The sequence below is a fragment of the Leucopleurus acutus genome (assembly GCF_964270905.1).
Source record: "Leucopleurus acutus genome assembly, chromosome: 1".
Taxonomy (NCBI): domain Eukaryota; kingdom Metazoa; phylum Chordata; class Mammalia; order Artiodactyla; family Delphinidae; genus Leucopleurus; species Leucopleurus acutus.
In genome coordinates, this window is record NC_139142.1 from 128,250,880 (window position 1) to 128,267,647 (window position 16,768).

At 36.4% G+C, this 16,768-nt stretch overlaps 1 protein-coding gene across 4 annotated transcripts in view; it reads left to right on the forward strand.

Moving 5' to 3' along the window:
* Positions 1-16,768, forward strand: part of RNF111 (ring finger protein 111) — an 80,951-nt gene that overhangs the window by 15,344 nt on the left and 48,839 nt on the right. The gene's annotated exons all lie outside the window — the stretch shown is intronic.

Consider the following 16,768-nt stretch of genomic DNA (forward strand, 5'->3'; position numbering starts at 1 on the left):
AGAAGTCATCTTACTTTTTCCTTTTCTTCTTAACAGTAAGTTCTAGACAATTAGTTGTTTGAAGTGGAATGGCATATTTGAAGATTATATGTTGTCTCTCAGAAGATCATATGTTGTCTTTCAGATCACTGGTTTTTAAAATTTTGTAGGTGTACTTCATCATTAAATATGTGGTTCATTTAGAGAACATCTGCCATGGAAATAGGGTAATCAAGTCTCGTTTCTTCCCATTTCACTATTTTTCCTTTTATTCTTCCTGGAAAACCTTCCTTGGTACAGCTTCCCCTTCAGAATTGAATTAAGTTCTACTCTGCTTTGTTTCAGTGCATACCTCTTTCATGATACTGTATTTTAACTATCTACTGATAGGTTTCTCTACCTGCTGGTCTGTAACTTCTTAAGGACAGGTCTGCATCTTATTCATCTTTGTATTTGCAATATTTGGGACAGTCTAGCACTTAGGAAGTATTCATTGCATGGTATATTTGTTTGCTAGGGCTTCCATAACAAAATACCACATGCTGGGTGACTTAAACAACAAAAATCTATTTCATCACAGTTCTGGAGACAAGAAGTCCAAGAACAAGTTGTGGGCAGGTTTGGTTTCTCCTGAGGCCTCTCTCCTTGGTTTGCAGATGGCCGCCTTCCTGTTGTATCCTCACACGGTCTTTTCTCTGTGTCTCTCTGAGTGTCCAGATTTCCTCTTTTTAGGACACCAGTCAGATTGGATTAGGGCCCACTCATATGACCTCATTTAACCTTAATTATTGCTTTGAAGGCCCTATATATAGTCACATTCTGAGGTACTGGGGGCTAAGGTTTCAACATATGAATTTTGAGGGGACACAATTCAGTCCATAGCACATGAATTTTTTGATTTGGCATACATTCCAGCTGAAGGGGATTTGTTATAGTTCAACACCAAACCAAGGTTGTCAAGGTTGGGACCAAAGATTTCCTAGTTTGTATAAGAACAAATGGCTTAATTCTAGTGTTTTGTCTTAATGTAGTTGTCGTACATATTTAATGATTAAGACGCTGTAGCCTTTAGTGCTTGGAAGTACTACTACTACTAAGTTTTCTTTCCTTCACTGTTTATATCACAAAAAAGTGATAAAACACACTCACACATGCATTCGGGCACATGAATGCTTTGTGTACATATTGGCTGTTAATGCATCTTTGCTGAACATTTTAACCCAAGAAATAAATTTTTTTAATTGAAGTACAGTTCATTTACAATGCTGTGTTAATTTCTGCTGTATGGTGAAGTGATTCAGTTGTACATATATATACATTCTTTTTTTAATTCTTTTCCATTATGGTTTGTCACAGGATATTGAATATAATTCCCTATGCTATACAGTAGGACCTTGTCGTTTATCCATTCTATATATAATAGCTTACATCTGCTAACCCCAAACTCCCACTGCATCCCGACCCCACCCCCACCCCTTGGCTACCACAAGTCAGTTCTCTATGCCTGTGAATCTGTTTCTGTTTCGTAGATATGTTCATTTGTTTCATATTTTAGATTCCACATATAAGTGATATCATATGGTGTTTGTCTTTCTCTTTCTGACTTACTTCACTTAGTATGATAATCTCTAGTTCTATCCATGTTGCTGCAAATGGCATGATTTCATTTGTTTTATGACTGAGTGGTATTCCATTGCATATATGTACCACATCTTCTTTATCCATTCATCTATCGATGGATATTTAGGTTGTTTCCATGCCTTGGCAATTGTGAATAGTGCTTCTATGAACATAGGGGTGCATATATCTTTTGAATTATAGTTTTGTCCAGATATTTGTGGGCGGGCTTCAGTAGTTGTGGCAGGTGGGCTTCAGTAGTTGTGGCTCATGGGCTCTAGAGCGCAGGCTCAGTAGTTGTGGCACACGGGCTTAGTTGCTTCGCGGCATGTGGGATCTTCCCAGACCAGGGATTGAACCCGTGTTCCCTGAATTGGCAGGCGGATTCTTAACCACTGCGCCACCAGGGAAGCCCCAGCATTTGTTAGTTGTAGACTTTTTAATGATGGCCAGTGTGAGGTGGTACCTCATTGTAATTTTGATTTGCATTTCTGCAATAATTAGTGATGTTGAGCCCAAGAAATACATTTTTATTTGCCAAATTCCCAGTGGTAGTTTGGAAAGGTGACATCATTCAATAATTTCTCTGTAGAAATTCCATGAATTATACATAATTTCCCAGTGTATACAGATACATGCCTTGCTATCCCAGTGGAGCTACCAGATAGTATTAGGTCCTTTCTTTTCCCTTGGTAGTTCCAGCCTTAGAGTCCCACTCCCTCCTCCCTTAGTAGTTCAGTGTAAGATTTTGGGGGATATTGTTGGCAGTAGTGAGGTAATGGTGAGATTGCAGAGCAGGGTAAGCTCCATTGTCTCTCATTTGTCTCCTCCCTTTCCTAGGAATGGGGGAAATTTGCAAATAATACCCTAGTGCCCCCCTTCCCCTTAAAAAAAAGTTTTTATTTTACAGTTTTTCGTTTACAGAAAAGTTGCAAAGATAGTACACAGAATTCCCATAAATCTGTCACTGTTTCTCCTATTGTTAACATCTTAGCTATTGTACATCTATCACAACTAAGAAACCAACATTAGTACATTACTTGATTGTAGTCTCCTGTGCTCTCACAGTTTTTCCTTCCTTGTTTGTCATGACTTTAACAGTTTTGAGGAGTGCTTATCAGGTGTTTTGTAGAATGTCCCTCAGTTTGGGTTTGTCTAATATTTTTCTCATTGGTTTGACTCGGGTTGTGGATTCCGGGAAGAATACCACAGAGGTGAAGTGCCCTTGTTAGCATCATGACTTATGATTGATGATATTAATCCTTGATCACCTGGTCAAGGTAGGGTTTGCCAGCTTTCGCCACAGTAAAGTTCCTGTCCTTTCCTGTTAGTCTTTTTTTTTTTTTTTTTGGAAGCAAGTCATTAAAGGGGGACAAATTGTTCAAAGTTCCACCTTCTGGAAGGGATGTATCTACAATAATCATTTGGAATTCTTCTGTCTTTTCACTCCCACTTATTTATTTAATCATTTGTTTATATCAGTGTGGACTAAATGGGTATTTATTTCATACTTTGAGTTTGAGTTCAGTACTGTTATTTATTTTGTTGGCACAACTGTTCTAGCTTTGGCCATTAGGAGCTCTTGCAGGTTGGCTCCAGTGTCCCTTTGACATGCCCCTGTTCTTTTGTGTTTTGTGTCCTTTACTTTTTGGTACTGTAAGATGCTCCAGGCTCATCTGTTTTTCTTGCCACAGTTCTAGTATCAGCCATTCCTCCAAGGAGCCCTGATTCCTTTTGTTGAAGAATGATATTAAAAATCAGGATCTGGGTGCTGGGTCCTAGTGCCGTTTTCTTAACTCAATTCCTGTGCACAATGTGGAAAGTCTGAATATTTGGATGAATGGTAGAGTGGTTATAGCATCACACATTTGTATCATAGTACTTGATAGTATCTGTGTTTGTTGACTTTGTCTTCTGCTGTGGAGTCATAAAAGCAGATTTTTAGAAGTACTTCTAAGTGTTTAAAAAAAGAAAAGTTAAAGTCAGAAAGCTTTAAGGAATGTATGCTTGTTTTAGGGCAGGCAAATGGGGAAGAGTCATTAGGTTCTTCTGTTTTATTCTGAATTTTAGAAAAGATGAACTCTCTTTGGATGCAGAAAGGAAGGGTGTCATCAGGAAACCTTCCATGGACAAAGAAGTGTGTTTTGAGAACTTCTGCTAACAGGAATTTCAGGCTTCCTTGAGCCTGTTCCTCTCCATTATTATCATCATCATTATTGCTGTCATCATCAATAATATTATTTTGCCATAACTGCTGTTATTCCAGCCTTACCTTTCTTTTCCATAATGCTGAAATTTTTTGTTTTTAAACATACAAGTCATTTACAAATGATTTGTAGACTGTCAGGGCAGGTAAAAGATTAGGGAGGTTGGAGCCTCTTTCCAATTGCTTTTGCTGGAGTTTGGTTGCAAGTAATGGAAATTGGAGCTTTTAATCTATTACTGCCTTGAAACTTTACTAAGTATTTTAGAAAATGAATGGATCTGGATCAAGGAAAGAGTTTGTTGTTGAATTCTCTTGGAAAACCTGATTTGAAATAGCAACTGTAGCTCTAAGAAAAGGTTTTAGTCAAAGAATAGCAGAGTTCATCTTTGTCATAACAGTCGAAGAAAGAGCCAGTGATATTCACAAGGTTTTCTGAACTTAATTTCTAATTTTTTAAAAATTCTATAGTTCAGCCTTTGTCCTCCTACTTATATTTAGCAATTTAGATCTGACACCCACTAGGGACCAGAGTTTTTAAATAACAAATCTGAATCTCTCTCCTTTTTTTTTTTTTTTCCTATTTGGTTATTTCGCTTTATAAATTTCTCAAAAAAAAAAAGAATAAAAGTAAGTAAAACATTATAGGTAAAAAAAAAAAAAAAAAAAAACATTATAGGTAGAATTCACATATGTTTTCCTTCTTGTCAGTTTGAAGAAACTTTGCATATTAGGAATATAGTTTCATATTTTGCAGGTATTTTGTATATTTTATTCTTTTACCATTTTTGTGAATTTATATGCGTTTTTTTGTACCATCGACATTGTCATCTTATTTGTACATTTTCAATAAAAATTGAGATAATATTGTTAGTCACAATTGACGTGTTACCATGTTAACCCATGGTAAGCAACTAAAAATTTTTAACCATATTATTATAAATATGTCTAAAACATGCTGTATGCTTGTTTATTTTACTGAGAACAGTCTGTCCCCTGGATGGCTCAGAATCATGATTCTGAACATCAGCTTTTATTCTTTGCTTATTACAGTGTTGCCCTCAGAATCTGTTTACATAAATAATGTTATTTAATCTAGGCAAACTGCTGACTTTTTAGTCATTGGGACAAGTGGCTTAGTTCTTCTATCTTTTAATTATTAGGTGCTGCCACCAGTATTCCATCTGTTATACCTGTAATCAGACAACTAAGCTTATTACTATTAAATATAAAATAATAGTCTCTGAGTATTGAATTGCATGTGGCCTTTCTGACAATTATTTTGAACCTTCGTAGAATCATTTTCCTTTAGGCTCTGTTCCCAAGAGTTGAAGTTGTTGGAAATCTGACTTCCAGATAAATGGAGTATTTATTACTGCCTTACAGAAAGAGAAAAGGGGAGTTATTTCAACAACATGATAAAACCTGAAGAGTACTTTATGCAAGGGAATTATAAGTTACTTAATTATGAAAGATACCATATTTTAACATGAGTATTTTTTTGGGTGGGAGTACGAAGGTTTTTTTTTGTTTCTTGTTTTTTTCATTTAGGGGGTATGAAGTTTAAGGCCAAGTGTGGTACCAGGAAGAAACAGCATTCATTCCAAAATGGCATAATTCTGTAGTGTTCTGCAGTTTGTGGTTCTAGCTCACTTGTTGAGCAGTGCTCTGAAAAAATGTAGACAGCTTCAGGGTCATATTTTGGTGTTTTGGCTCAAGTTTGGTCGATTCTGGGGATGCAGCCCTTGATTTGGTAAACAAGTTCTCCTTCCTTCACACCACCCTCCAACCCTAAAACCACCTTTTGCCCCCACTGCTGCAAAGCCTTCTCCCTGGTCTCTCTGCTTTCTCTCCAGCCTCTTGCTGTTAGCGCCACCTTCAATCTAAACTGTGTTAAGTAGAAACATTATCCCTCACTTTTTGATGATTTGACTCTAGCTTAGTCTCTCCCACTAAAAAACAAAACCAAAAAAACCCCCACACCCCAAACATCAGAGTACTTTGATACTGTCATTCTTTGCCATGTCTCAGCATTGTTTGAAATGAAGGATTTTCTCTGCCTGCCATCACCTTCTGCATACTTCATGGTTTGACTTAGATGTCACCTTCTATATGAATCCTTTACCGGAGACACCACATGCTTTCTCCTTTGTGTTCTATAGAGAGTGCTTTTATTTATATCATTATTCATAGCATTCTGTATTTTGGGTCTTTTATGTTCTTTTTGTCGTACTAAATTATGAACTTCTTGAAAGATAAGACCCTGTATCTTATTTATATCTCTGCCCACAGATCCACAAAGCCCTCATAGGTAGTGATTCTTGTGTGTCCACTTTAAGTTGGTTATTGCATTTGCCTTTGACATAGGCTTGTAGTTATTCCAGAACTAATTGAATAACTAGGCATATACTGTATCAGTCAGAAATTTTCATCTTGACTTTTTCAGCCCACCATCATTTGGTTCCACCCTACCTATTTCAAATAGTCTTTCCTGCTTCTCACAAGGATGTGCTCACTGCTTCGTTGAGGTTGTGACTCTTTGTGACTTCAAAGAGTCTTGCATAAGCCACAATTTTTATTTTTGTATTTTTGATTTGATTTCTCCTTACTACTTTAGCATCATTCAACATATGTGACTGTTTATTCGTAAGTAAAAGACCAAATCACTTAAAATTATTAACAAAAATTAGTTCATAATGTTAAATGTACTCTGGTAAAGATGTCAGATCTTATTTAGCAGTATGGTTTAATTCTACATTTAGCTCTTGCAGATTATTAAATTTTGATAAGAAATTAGGCAAGTTAAAGCAGATATCTTTCCACATATAAAATAAAAATATTGTCTTTATGTTGGCCTCTATCACTTTAAAAAAGAAAGAACTCTCAATTCACTTCAAATTTGTGAATTTGAAGCTTTTTGAAAGTTGGCAGATAGATCATTTGAAAAACTATCAAGAACAAAAGATTGTGGAGGTTTGTTTTCCTTGAACATTTTTTTGAGTTTTTATGGGCACTTTTCACTTAACTATAATAATTATTGTACTTTCATTGGTAAAGATTATTTGATGATAGATTATTACTTTCTAAGCATGAAAATTTCTTCATACAGATAAGTTCAGAAACAACGTGCCTAGGTTGACTAGTATCAGTAACTAAAAAGCATAATCAGCTCTCAAATTTGACAACTTCATTCAGATTTGCTAACAATTAGATGCTATCAGTTTCTGCCCTATTCTCTCATTAAGCTGTCCAGGACTGGTGGTCATTTCTGGTCACTAAGGAGGAATTTTATGCTTAGCCAAGGTTCTCATAAAAATCATACTATCATATATTTGATTTATATAGTAATCTGCTACTAACAAAGTTGTGTCCTAGTCCAGAGGAAAAATAAAATATATTCAGTTATTTTTTTTTTACTCCTTTAACAACTTCTTGTACTTTGATTTCAGAAGTGGCAAATGATCATTTTATAAAAAATTCAAACCATGCAGAAATTTGTAACACTAAAGATAAATGCTCCTAACCCAGTGCTCTAAGTCTCCACCTTACAGTTTCAGTCCCAAACTAAGTATATATTTTTCTGTATTTTCCCCATGCATTATAACACTTATTTGCAACCTGCTTTAAAAAAATTATCAGTTTGTACAGAGCCTACCTCATTTTTTTTTTTTTTTTTGCGGTACGCGGGCCTCTCACTGTTGTGGCCTCTCCCGTTGCGGAGCACAGGCTCCGGACGCGCAGGCTCAGCAGCCATGGCTCACGGGCCTAGCTGTTCCGCGGCATGTGGGATCTTCCTGGACCGTGGCACGAACCCGTGTCCCCTGCATCAACCACTGCGCCACCAGGGAAGCCCGCCTACCTCATTTTTAAAGGCTGCATAGCAGCTTATTTTATGCATATACCCTGAATTTTTAATTGAAGTATAGTTTATTTACCATATTTTATTGGTTTCAGGTGTATTGGTTTCATAGTGGTTCAATATTTTTATAGGTTATCCTGCAGTTAAAGTTATTATAAAATAATGGCTATATTTCCCTGTGTTGTACAATATATCCTTGTAGCTTGTTTATTTTATATGTAGTAGTTTGTGCCTCTTAATCCCCTACTCCTATCTTGCCCCCCTTCCTTCATTCTCCCCACTGGTAACCAGTAGTTTGTTCTCTATATCTGTGAGTCTATTTCTGTTTTATTATATTCATTCATTTGTTTTATTTTTTAGATTCCACATATAAGTGATAACAAGATGTACCTAATTTTATCTTTGTTATAAAAATTAATGCTTAAAAAAAATTGCTTGATTTTAAAAAAGGAAAAAAAAAGTTTGAATTCAAATTTTCCCTTTCACTTCTACCCTCCTCAGTTATACATATAACTGTATAGTTGTTATTTTTAATTAAATGTTGAAATGTTTCAAAATTATTTGAAATTTTCAGTGAACAAAATGATGAGAAACTGAATGTAAACAGTATGAATTTGAATTAATCTTTACATATATGTCTTTAGACTATTAAAAAATATATGATGTTTTTAAAGGCCCAAGATGTCTATGGTGATGGTATTTATGTTTTATATTTTAAAAATTTGTATATTCTAATTTGTGACAGAGCCAATTTGGAGTGTTTGCTCATTCAGAAATGAAGTGTCTCTCCACTTACGAGGATTGTGTTGTACAGTTTTGTAGTTTTTCGGATATAAGCCTTTTTTGGTTGATTCTTTCATATTTTCATGATAGAGTATATTTTATATAATAATTAGCAATATCTTTATATTTCATGTTGTAATATAAATTCCAAAGTCCAGGCCAGAAATGTTAGCTATTTGTGCATTGTACCCTATAATTTGTAATACTGCCTTACTAACTAGTTGAAACTGACTGCCAGATACTCTTCAGGCTTGCCAGGATAGATACACCCTTCATTTTGCTACTGGCCGTGATAATAACACAATCATGACTAGAGCAGTAGACTCTCTGTAATATATTGAACTCCACCCAGTTTGTACTCATAGGAGACCTAAATAGATGCTAGCTGTGTTTTTCTTTGATGACTAATACTTAGGGATTTTAGAGTACTTTAAACAAGACGAACAAGAAAATCATTAAGTTCATTGAGTAATAGAACCTATTATTAGACAGATATTTAATTTCTCTTTTTCCAAAAGTATAATGTCTAGTATTAGAAATGGGGCAGCTGAAACATCCAGCTCCCCAAACTAATCCTCCATAGTAAAGGAGAGTCTAGAATTATTTGCTTTCATACATTTTGTGCGAAAGAATCTTAGGCCTTTATTTCTGTACTTTAAGGTTCTGCAGGAACAGTCGAGTTTATGCCCTTCTTTGACTCTGAGGACTTCATTTATTTCTAGGTATAAGGGAAGGCCTTAAACATTGTATGCCTTATATGTGTAACTGTAGAAAAGGAATTAGTAACAGCCATTGTGCCAGGCACTCTGATAGGTACTCTAATTTAACTGTTAAAGCACTTTTACGAGGTAGATACTGTTATTGTCCCAATTTTATAGAGGGGAAACAGTGTTAGTTTAAGTAATATGCCCTAGGTTACACAGATAGTCAGGGGTAGAGACTTGAACCCAGATTTTTTTAGTACACAAATGAATAACACTTACCTTTGCTTGACTATTTACTCCTTTTTGTCAGTGATCCCACTTAAATGTGGATAATCACCTTCCCTTTCACTCAGTATCCTTTGAGTGTTTTTTTTTCCCGTAGTATTTTCCCAAAGTCCTTAGATTCACTATAGCTATTTTGATTATTATTGTACTGTCTTTATTTTCTAGCTTCCTAGAATATTTTGGAGATAGAAGATTTCTTTTTCTGAAGTCTTCCTCTTGGTGGTTTGGTTAATCAGCTAGTTCTCTACTCTAAGTCATTTGAGGTCAAGTTTGTACTGGGATGGTGGGGCACAAAAATTCTACATTCACAGAGTAAGCCTTCAATGAAATAATCAACCCATGGGAACTCTAAATGTAAACTGGGTGCTTTCTGTGCTTCTTGGTTCCTTTTTACCCTTTCAGGGGAGATAGTGATCCTCGGCAGACCTGTCATAAGGCAACTTCAAGAGTTTGATAGTTCTAAACTCCATTGTACTGTACCTTCATTCCTTTTAATACCATGAGTAATAATGTACAGAGCAACATGGAATGGAGGCTGGATATCCCATGTCCACTTCCTCTCAAGTCATTGTCTCTATGGATATCTGTTTAGGTTAAGGAGTAGAGTAAACATCTCTGGATTTAGGTCTCAATCCTTTCACTCTCCATATGAATCCTTCTTAATTCACTTACTTTGAAATGCAGCCCTAAGACTGACCTGTGACTCTAGCAAATAATAGGATACTCCCTTTTATATCAACACGGAGCGCTCCAGTGAAACTCCCTGTCCTTCCCTTTCTCTACTCAGAGGGTTTCAAGATTTTACTTGGAAAAGTAAGGAGAAATTCTGAGCTGCTTAACATAAAACTATGAACTGCAGTATGCTAGAGGACTATAGATAACAGAATTTTTGAAGGTGAAGAGAATTGGAATGCTAGTTTCCCTTGTTTTATAGTTGAAGAAAATTTCCCATTAATTTTTGCATAATTGACATGATAGTAGTTGTTTCTTATAGGTCCTGTGTGTCTCTTGTTAAATTTGATACTAGGTATCAAATCTTTTCACCTCTATAGTGAGTGGTATATTTTTGTTATTCTGTAATATTTTCTAACTAGCTACTGTTTATTTAAAGGAAAGTCATTGATTTTGGAGTATTATTTTGGTAAACATACATGTACCTGTCCTGTCTTACTGTTTCCAGTGGTTTTCCTGTTCTCATCTGTTAATGTCATTTGCAAATAATGATAAAAAAATCACTTCCTTTTTAAAATTTATGTCCATTCTCTTGTTTGAATGACTTGACTAGTCTTTCCAGAACAGTGTTATATAATGATGAAAACCATTTTTCTTCTTGATTTTAGTGAGAATGCCTATAGTGTTTCACCATTAACTATCAGTTGTTTTTCTTTTTTCTTTTTTCCCCCCCTGAGTTGTGCAGGGCAAATAAAACATGTGTATGACTGAATCCAGCCAGTTCTCTGGTTTGAAGATTTATTTATTTATTAAAAATTTATTTATTTATTTATTTATTAAAAATTATTATTTATTTGGCTGTGCTGGGCCTTAGTTGCAGCATGTGGGCTCCTTAGTTGCAGCATGCAGGGTCTTTAGTTGCAGCATGTGAGATCTTTTAGTTGCAGCATGCGGGATCTAGTTCCCTCACCAGGGATTGAACCTGGGCCCCCTGCATTGGGAGTGTGGGGTCTTAACCACTGGACTGCCAGGGAAGTCCCTGAAGATTTATTTTTTAACCTTGGACCTTGATGCCCTCAGAGACATTAAAAGTGGTCTCTGCAGACTTTCTGGAAGATGCAACCAGTATTTAATACTGTTTAACACTATTTAATACTTACTATACATTGAGAAGCAGCAATGTAGATCAGGTTTGCCAATTTTATAGAGAAGAAAAATCTCTTATTTCCCTACTGTTCCCTTTTGAGATCAGTTTCTCTAGTTTAAGGGCCTATTGGACTCCCAAATATAAGATAGATGTCTTCTGTCGTTCTAGAGCTTCTGTAACTGAAAATTGGGCCATGGTAAATGTTCAAGAAGTCTTAGACATAATTATTACATAATGTTGTTATTACTATTATTCTCATTCTTCATATTCTCCTCTTTCCTATCTAAGTGATTGGTATCATCATATTCTTAGTTACCCAAGCAAAAAATACAGCAGTCATTTTTTACTTTTATCCATGCATTCTTTTACTGATTAATCCAATTTAAAAATATTCATTGAGTGCCTACTATGTGCCAGTCACCTGTTTGGTTTTTTTTAACATCTTTATTGGAGTATAATTGCTTTACAATGTTGTGTTAGTTTCTGCTATATAACAAAGTGAATCAACTGTACGTATACATATGTTCCCATATCTCTTCCCTCTTGCGTCTCCCTCCCACCCTCCCTATCCCACCCCTCTAGGTGGTCACAAAGCACTCAGCTGATCTCCCTGTGCTATGCAGCTGCTTCCCAGTCACCTGTTTTAATTAGTACAAGTCAGGCAGTGAATAGGACAGACAAGGTTTCTGCTTTCTTTGAACTTCCATTCTAGTCAGGGAACTTGTACAATGTACAGTAAATAATGAGATAATTTCATTTAATTGGCAAGTCAATTACTTTACAGAAATCAGGATGTGATATAGAGTGGTGGGGAAAAGAGATTGGTTCTTTTGGATTTTTTTTTTTTTTTTTCGGTACGCGGGCCTCTCACTGCTGTGGCCTCTCCCGTTGCGGAGCACAGGCTCCAGACGCACAGGCCCAGCGGTCATGGCTCACGGGCCCAGCCGCTCCGCGGCATGTGGGATCCTCCCGGACCGGGGCACGAACCTGTGTCCCCTGCATCGGCAGGCGGACTCTCAACCACTGCGCCACCAGGGAAGCCCGAGATTCGTTCTTTAAATGAAGTGTGTGTTAGTCCAGGTCCTTTGAGAAACAGATACCACAACAGGATTAAATGTGTAGGGATTTTTTTGTGTGTGTGTGGTGGTAAATTACACATAATATAAAATTTACTATTTTAACCATTTTTAAGTATATGGTTTGGCATTAAATACATTCACATTGCTGTACAACCATCATCACCATCCATGTCCAGAACTTTTTTGTACTCTCCAACCGAAACTCTGTACCCATGTAACACTAACTCCCCTTCCCCCTCCCCCTAGTCCCTGGCAACCACCGTTCTACTTTCTGTCTTTATGAATTTGACTACTCTATGTACCTTATATAAGTGGACTCATACTATTTGACCTTTTGTGACTGGCTTATTTCACTTAATGTCCTCAAGGTCCGTTCATGTTGTAGCATGTGTCAGAATTTCCTCTTTTTTTAAACTTTTTGTTTTTAGAGCAGTTTTAGGTTTACAACAAAATTGAAAGGAAGGTTTAGAGATTCCTCTTATACTTTCTGCCCCCGCGTATGCATAGCCTTCCCCATTATCAATATGTCATCAAAAGATACTTTTCTTTTTTTTTAACCAAGGACGAACCTAAATTGACCCATCGTAATCACTCAAAGGTTCATGGTTTACCTTAGGGTTCACTCTTGGTGTTGTACCTTCTGTGGGTTTAGACAAATGTATAATGGCATATAGTCATCATCATAATATCGGAGTATTTTCACTGCCCGAAAAATCCTCTGTGGTCTACCTATTCATTGTTCCCCCTCCCCCAGCCCCTGCCCTGCAACCACTGATCTGCAACCACTGATTTTCTCCATAGTTTTACCTTTTCCAGAATGTTCAATAGTTGAAATCATACACAATGTAGCCTTTTCAGGTTGGCTTCTTTCACTTAATAATAATGCATTTAAGGTACTTCCATGTCTTTTCATCACTTGATAACTTCTTTCTTTTTAGCACTGAATAATATTCAGTTGTCTGGATAAACCGCAGTTTATCCATTAACCCCTGAAGGACATCTTGGTTCCAAGTTTTGCCAATTATGAATAAAGCTGCTGTAAACATATGTGTGCAGGTTTTTCTGTGGATTCCTTCCTAAATTTCTAAAGCTGAATATTCCGTTGTATGTGTACCATGTTTTGTTTATCCATTCATCTGTCATTGGACACGTAGGATGCTTCCACCTTTTGGCTGTTGTGAATAATGCTGCTATGAACGTGTGTGCGGAAATATCTGTTCAAGTCCCTGCTTTCTTTTAGGTATATACCAGAAATGGAATTGCTAGATCCTACACTAATTCTGTGTTAATTGTTTTAGGAATTGCCATACCCTTTTCCAGAGCTACTGCACCATTTTATGTTCCCACCATCGTAAGGGTTCCAGTTTTTGTGCATCCTTACTGGCACTTGCTATTTTGGGTTTTTTTGATGATAGCCTTCCTAATGGGTGAAGTGTATCTCATATTTTTGACTTACACTTCTGTAATGGTTAGTGAAATCATTGAGCATATTTTCATGTGCTTATCGGCACATGTGCTTATTTCACGTGCTTATTGTATATCTTCTTTGGAAAAATGACTATTCAAGTCCTTAGTTAATTTTTAATTGGGTCATTTGTTTTTTGTTGTTGTTGAGTTCCAGGAGTTCTTTATATATTCTTCATACCAATCCCTTATCTGATGTATGATTTACAGACATTTTCTCCTATTCTGTAGATTGCCTTTTCACTCTGTTGGTACTGTTCTTTCTTACTAATGGAATTTTCATTATTCGGAATATGTAAAGTATACTGTCTATATTATCTAGCTATAAGTAGTGGTTTTTATAAAGTATAAATATAAATATATAATAGGAAAGTATTCTGTCAGGCAATTGATTTAATATTCTTAAACTGGCACAAAGTAAAATAAATATCAGTGAAAGAGAAAAGGTTTAAAACATGCCTGTGGCACAAGTATTAATTTTTTCCATGTAATTATATGAAAGAAGGTAAACAGCAAACATATTTCTAGTTCATTTTCTGAAAACCTCTAAAACTTTTGTAGAAGATTCAAAATTATCTTATACATTTCTTTTAAAATCTTGTTCCTTTAGAGTTCTGTAAAATTAATTATTTAAAAAATTCAAAATTTAAACTATTGTGTAAATCATAAAAAAGTATATTTACCTTTGGTAGTGAAGGTTCATACTAATAATAGTGACTGTTTCTAAACTGTATTACAGTTTAGAAGTACAGTTCCTGAAAGTTGTATTGGTAATCTTAATGGGTTTTTACCCCCCTTATTAAGCTTATACCCTCATATAAGCTTAATTTATAATGTAAATTGCCAAATCCTAACCCTAATTTTTAGTTCTGAAAGTTAGCCTTTTTAGCTGTCGTGCTTTTTTTTTTTTTTTTTTTTTTTTGCGGTATGCGGGCCTCTCACTGCTGTGGCCTCTCCCATTGCGGAGCACAGGCTCCGGACGCGCAGGCTCAGCGGCCATGGCTCTCGGGCCCAGCCGCTCCGCGGCATATGGGATCTTCCCGGACCGGGGCACGAACCCGTGTCCCCTGCATCGGCAGGCGGACTCTCAACCACTGCACCACCAGCGAAGCCCGCTGTTGTGCTTTTTTTCATGCAAGATTTACTAGTTGTGTATCCTAAACTATTGTCTGTCAGGAGTAAATGGTATGCTGCTGTTATAGCAATAAAATGATTGGATCAAACCAGTACGAAGAGGGACTAGTGTTATGGTTTTCAGTATTGAAACACTGTATAATATCAAACCATTCATAATGTGGCCAAGGAGATAGCTATATCTAGTGCAAACTTGCCTCCTTTGTAAATTAGGTCAGCCAGTAATTTTTACAGAAATAAAAGACTAGGGCTTCCCTGGTGGCGCAGTGGTTGAGTCTGCCTGCCGATGCAGGGGACATGGGTTCGTGCCTGGGTCCGGGAGGATCCCACATGCAGCAGAGTGGCTTGGGCCCGTGAGCCACGGCCGCTGGGCCTGCGCGTCCGGAGCCTGTGCTCTGCAACGGGAGAGGCCACAGCAGTGAGAGGCCCGCGTACCGCAAAAAAAAAAAAAAAAAAAGTAAATAAATAAAATTAAAAAAAAAGAAAGAAAAGACTACATCATGATTTTATCAAATAGCAAATACTTCAGAACATTCTTTATTGATCCTTTGTGTTAATCTTGTTGCTTTTTTAGTTAAAAAAATATAGTATTGGTATTTATTTCTTTACATGATCTTGCTTCTCTTCTTTTTCTTAAAGATAGAGCATACATTTGTACTCCCTTGGTGGGAACATCTCAGGTTATAAGGGATGTTAATATTGCATCTAAGGACTGCATGACAATGCAGAGAACAGTTACTGGTATACAAATGCACATACCACACACCACATTATACACCACCATTCTCCCTTTTTCCCTCCCTGCCTTGAATGGGGCAGACAGAATTTACCAAAAACCAGAGCAGAGTTAACCATAAAGAGTTCATTATTTTGGCTTTGGGGCATAAACTGATGGAAAAGAAATTGAGTTTAGAAAATTATGCTATGAATCACTTCTTTGTAAATTCACTTATATATTCCTGGTCTCATAATTTATCTGTTCTTTTGGCAAGTTTTTATTGCCTCTCAGGATCTCCATTACCAAGGCCCAGAGGGTGACTTAGTAATTAAGGATGAGGAGTCTAAGACACTTTTTTTCTTCAGCATATGAAGACTGTTTCCTCAGAGATCCAACTCAGCACAGCTCCTGGGAGACATGACTTCTAGAAGAACCCCAGATTTTTTCAAGTGACATGATTTTTTTGATGTGAATCAAAAGAGGGGTTCATAATTATCTGATGCCCAGATAATTATACTTTACGTCTTGGCTTTTTGGCAACAGCTTTATCGAGATATAATTCACATACCATACAAGTCTCTCTTTAAGTGTACTGAACTCAGTGGTTTTCGTAATATTCACTGAGTTGAACAACCATCAAAGGAATCTTAAAATATGTGGGTTTTTTTACCTTTTTTTAACTTAGCATAGTGTTTTTGAGGTTCGTATCATGTTGTAACATGAATCAGTACTTCATTTCTTTTGATTACTGAGTATTAATCCATTTTGTGGATTTATTTTTTCATCAGTTGATGGACATTTATGTTGTTTACACTTTTTGGCTCTTACTAGTGGCTCTAATGGTGTTATGAATATTTGTGTATAAATTTTTGTATGGATGTATGTTTTTATTTCTCTTGGGTGTATACCTTGGAGTGGAAGTGCTGGATCATATGATAACTCTGTGTTTAATCTTTTGAGGAACTGCCAAACTACTTTTCCAAAGTGTATACACCATTTTACATTCCCACCAGCAATGTATGAGGGTTCCATTTTCTTTACTTCCTTGCCAGCACTTGCTGTTATCTGTATTTTTTATTATAGCTATCCTAGTGGGACCAGCTTAAATCTTGAATCACATATAC